This window comes from Nothoprocta perdicaria, unplaced genomic scaffold (genome assembly GCF_003342845.1).
Source record: "Nothoprocta perdicaria isolate Ctin4 unplaced genomic scaffold, notPer1 scaffold_204, whole genome shotgun sequence".
Taxonomy (NCBI): Eukaryota; Metazoa; Chordata; class Aves; order Tinamiformes; family Tinamidae; genus Nothoprocta; species Nothoprocta perdicaria.
The window spans coordinates 298,374-302,862 of record NW_020455250.1 but is presented as its reverse complement, the minus strand read 5'-3'; the positions used below and the strand labels follow the sequence as shown (position 1 = coordinate 302,862).

At 53.2% G+C, this 4,489-nt stretch overlaps 1 protein-coding gene across 2 annotated transcripts in view; it reads right to left on the bottom strand.

The window, feature by feature from the left end:
* Positions 1-2,453, bottom strand: part of TMEM229B (transmembrane protein 229B) — a 28,530-nt gene extending 26,077 nt beyond the window's left edge. Inside the window, exon 1 of one of the 2 annotated variants that reach the window (XM_026038200.1) lies at positions 2,433-2,453. The gene's annotated coding sequence lies outside the window, so the exon portion shown is untranslated. Of the gene's footprint in view, positions 1-82; positions 155-2,432 lie in introns of those variants that run through there. The other variant, XM_026038199.1, reaches the window with a different exon arrangement.
* Positions 2,454-4,489: the final 2,036 nt, after the last annotated feature.

The following is a 4,489-nucleotide window of genomic DNA, read 5'->3' as shown; positions in this document are numbered from 1 at the left end:
GAAGGGAAGAAGGGAAGAAGGGAAGAAGGGAAGAAGGGAAGAAGGTTTATTTTCAGCTGATCGGTAGGCTTGGGTTTCTGACCTGTGAGAAGCAAAACACGCACGAGCAATTCGCCGGGTTGCAGAAAGTCTCATAGAAAGGATGACAGTCCCTCCCCCTCCCACCAGACCTGCTCTGCAGCCGCTGAGCTGCTGCTATTTATTTTGCTCTCCTGGGGCGGGGGGAAGACTTCCTGGAGGAAGGCAGCCTCACCGAAATGGATTTAAAAAAAAAAAAAAAAAAAAAAAAAAAAAAAGGAGTTTCAAAATGTATTGTTAAAAATAAATAAATAAATAAATAAATAAATAAATAAATAAATAAAGGGGAAAAGAAAGGCACTTTGGGGTGACCTCCAGCCCCGCGCCGCGCGCCCCGCAGCATCCCCCGGGCCGCAGCGCGGGAGCCGCCGCCGCGGGGCCGAGCGCGGGGCCCCGCCCCGCTCCCGCCGCCGCCGCCGCCCGCCTTTGTTTCTCGCCGCCGCCCGCGCCGCGCAGCGCCGGCGCCTCCTTCCTTCCTTCCTTCCTTCCTTCTTCCTTCCCCGCCGGGGGCAGCGCATCCCGCGGCGCGGGCCAGGCCTCACCGAGGCTCCATGCGCGGCGGGGGCCGGAGGCCGCGGCGCGGGCGCCGTCCCGCAGCGTGGATGCGGCGCGCTCTGCACATGCTCCCGGCGCCCGCTCGCCCGCCCGTCCCCGCCACCTTCCCTTAACTCTTTGCCGCCTGTCACCGGCCCCAGCTGTGTCACGAGCTGCTCGGGCCGCAGCAGAGCGCCCGGGCCCAGCCCCGGGAATCGCCGCCTCCGGCCGCTCTCGGGATACCCGGGGTCTCGGTACCGCTTTGGGTTGGCAAACTCGCAGTACGGGGCCTTGGAATGCACTCTGATGGAGAAATCCTAAGCAGCTAGGGAATATCGCAGCCCCGCTGCTGGATGGGGCCAGGCACCGGACATCCCTGCAGTGCAGGAAGTCAAGCGCGGCTATCCTGAGAAATACTTGTCCAGAGCTGCACTGTTAAAATAGGGAAATACAGTCTCTTCAAGAAGTGTTTTCCCACCTGGAATGATCTCTGTGGATGCAGAAGATCACCCAAAGAAGATAAGAAAGAAAATACCTTTAAAGAATAAATAGCAAAATAAAATAAAAATCTTTCTCTTTGTGCACGAGAGCACTGGAAAATACCTTTGTCTCGGACTGGGAATGAGACTGAACCCAGAAGCAGAGCTCCCAAGCAAGCCAGCAGCCCCGTGTCCCTGCTTTGCCTCGGCAAAAGGGCCTAAGAGCAGCTTTCCGGCTCCGCACGCGTTCCCGGCGCGAGGGTTAACCAGCTGGAGCTGTGACGGGCCCTAAGGTCTGCAGGCAGAAGTGAAGATTTTGGTATTTGCTATTTTGGAGAGAGAGAGAAATGAAAGTGCAGTCGAGTAAAGCGACAACCTCAAGTGACACCAAGTCACAAGAGGAAGCGGAGTTAGAGCCTGGAGCCGGTGCTGAAGCAAGTTCTCCCTTTCCCGGTTAGCCCCGGCCTTTGGGGCTCCTCTCCGGTCTCTCCAGGCTTTGGATGCAGGCCACATTTCTTTCTCTCAGGCTCCAGCCTTCCTGGCCTCTCCTGCCTTGTGTAGTACCAGAAAGGATGAGCTAATGTTTCTAGCAGAATAATAATAATAATGTTTTTTACAACCTCCATTTTATGACTCAACATTTTTGGTATCAATAATATATGTTAACCATGATGAGGCCGCGTGGGATCCGCGCAGGCCAGAGACAACGGCAGCACCGGCCGCTCAAGATGTCCGGCCACGAGGAGCCCACAGCAGGAGGGGGCCCCTTCAGCCCCCACACCGGGGGCCGGCAGATGCCAAACGGATCCGGGATCTGGGATGTGGGATCCGGCGGCGGCTCCGCGGAGCGCACGGGCTGCTTGGGATGCCACAATGCAGCAGGGCAGCCTGTCACCGAGTCACCTGACCTGCCGGCTCCCGGCAGAGCCCCACTATCCATCGGAAAGATGGAGCGTTTTAAAGGGGAAATGGAGCCCAGCGCGCAGCTCGCCTGGACATGGCTGCGTGCGCCGGGGGCCTCCACTCCATTAGAGAAAACACATTTGCTTTACGTATATTCCAACAGAGCTGGAAAGGAAAATGCTTTGATAGCTAACGCATCTCTGATATTCCAAGCAGCACCTTTAAAATGCAGCATCTGGTAGAGAGAGCGAGAGAAGAGCAGTCTGATGTTATGTGTTTTCTGTGAAATAGCATCCCCGGCAGCGAGGAGGCTGCTCGAGAGAAGGTGAGAGATGGTTTCCCAGCGAGAGGCGGCACGAGCGCGGCACCGAGCACGGCAAGCTGCGCGGGGAGCAGAGCAGAGGGCGGAAAGGGAGAAGCGAGCTCGGAGATACTCACCTACGGGGAGGAGAAGCCGCCAGCCAGGGACCGAGCAGCGTGAATGAGAAGCACATGTAGGGAATGCTTAATCCTGCATTCCCCTATCTAATCACAGCAAGCGGAGGGGGGGAAGGAGGAGGTGAGGAGAAAGGAGAGGGCTGAGGATGAATGGGGAGGGAGGCAGGAGGCGAGGCGAGCGGAGATGAGCGCTGCGCTGAGGGACAGGCAGTGGGGAGATGTCAGCGAGAGCACCTGGGGGTGGTGCTCTGCACCTGACGGCTTGCTCCTCTCCCCACACACACTAACTGCTATAAAAAAAATAGGGGGAAAAAAATCCAGTTTTTCCCCTATTTTTTCTCCCTGCAGCTTCTTTCTCTTAGTCTGAGGTAGTAGCAGAGAACAAAAAGCTACTGGAGTTAAGGTTATAATATGGTGAAAGCAGGAGTAGGATGAGCCTTGAGGGCAAGAGAGAGTGAGTTTCCAGGTCTGCCCTTTAGTGCTGGGCTCCCTTGGATGCTAATGCATTCCCAGGCCTCTCTGCAGAGCATCCTGTGAGGGATGGATGCATGGATTTGCATGAGGGATGCTGGCTCCCAAGAGAAGAGCCCACAGTGATCCAGGAACAGTCTAGTCCCCCCAGCAGCTGCTTGAAATGCAGCTGATCCTGTTAATAACAGTCTCACAATCCTGTCACGCATGCCTTGGCTTTATCTGGAAAAACAGAGATCACATATAGCCCCTGATCCGGTTCCTCCATGTGCTCGGAGCCAGCTCAGATGTCTCTGCACCTCATCTCCTGTCTCATTCCGGGAGGATTTATTCATGTGAGTGCAGCATCACCTGACTGCATGGGAACATCCTGGAAAGTACCACAGTCCCAAGTGCTGGGAACTGCACTTGGAACTGCCCTGCACAGAAATACCCAGCTGGTCCCTCACTCCTCCACCACGGGTCTGGCAGGGCTGATTCTCCATCCCTTCTGTTTGATTTGCGATACAGCTGTTATGCTGAAGGAGGAATGACTTATTTCTGCAGGGACTCCTTAATGTGTGTGTTACATTGGTATCCGAGTGCACCACAGATACTGCTGCATGCATAGTCATTCCCAGCGTGGTGGCATCTCACTTTGCAGACTGGTGCTTGAAGCTAGCTCAGATATGCTACAGTCACAAGGAAACATTAATTTGAGATTTGCAGCATCTTTTTCTCCTCCAGTGAATTTAGTTTTTATGGCTCCTTATACTTACGTTCCAGCTGTGGATTCTTAATCCTGCTATAAATCAAGGACCAATCTAGAAAAAGAAGCATCTGTAAAAACAGGACCCTACACTGGTATTACCAGCTTGGTCTAAGTGACTTGCCTGGCATTAGGCACTAATGGAGGAGGCAGGAATAGATTCAGCTAACAAGAACAGGGTTTAAGCACCTGACTCACAAAATCACCTTATCCTAATCTCCTGCCACCCTCACCATATGCTGATGAATGAATCTCACCTGAGAGCCCTCCTGTGCTCTCCTCTGTCTCACCTGAGAGCCCTCTTGTCCTCTCCTCAACCCCCAAGACATCTATCATGGAAAACCTCAATCCTTTAAAACCTAGCAAGTCTCTGAGCGGTTGGAATTGCTTATTTTTTTCCTCCTTGGGGAGTACTGACCTTTTCTCTCCCATTTGCCTGAGGAGGTCCTGGATGGCAGAGCTAATCAGGAATTCCAGTTCACGAGCAAACGGAAGAGCGAAAAGATAATCTGTGTTTATTTAATAAACCCCTTACAGATGCACATCCAAAGCACAGACTTCTTTGTCAGGAATCTGAGGAGCAAAGGACAGTCTTAGAGCTTGCAAAGTAATTCAAGAGACTCATTTCTTCCCCTGCCCTGAAGAGGCCCCCAATTACTGTGGTGACAAATGTCCTGGGGTCCTCACATGATAGCATGAAAATCACTTTCAGTGGCTCATTTTTGGATTTTTGGGGGAGGTAGAACAAACGCAAGCTGTAGCTTTTTGCTGCCTTTCCCCCCCTTTTTTTCTTTTGAGAAAAGAGGAAGGAAATTTTCAAACATGATCCCTTCAGGCT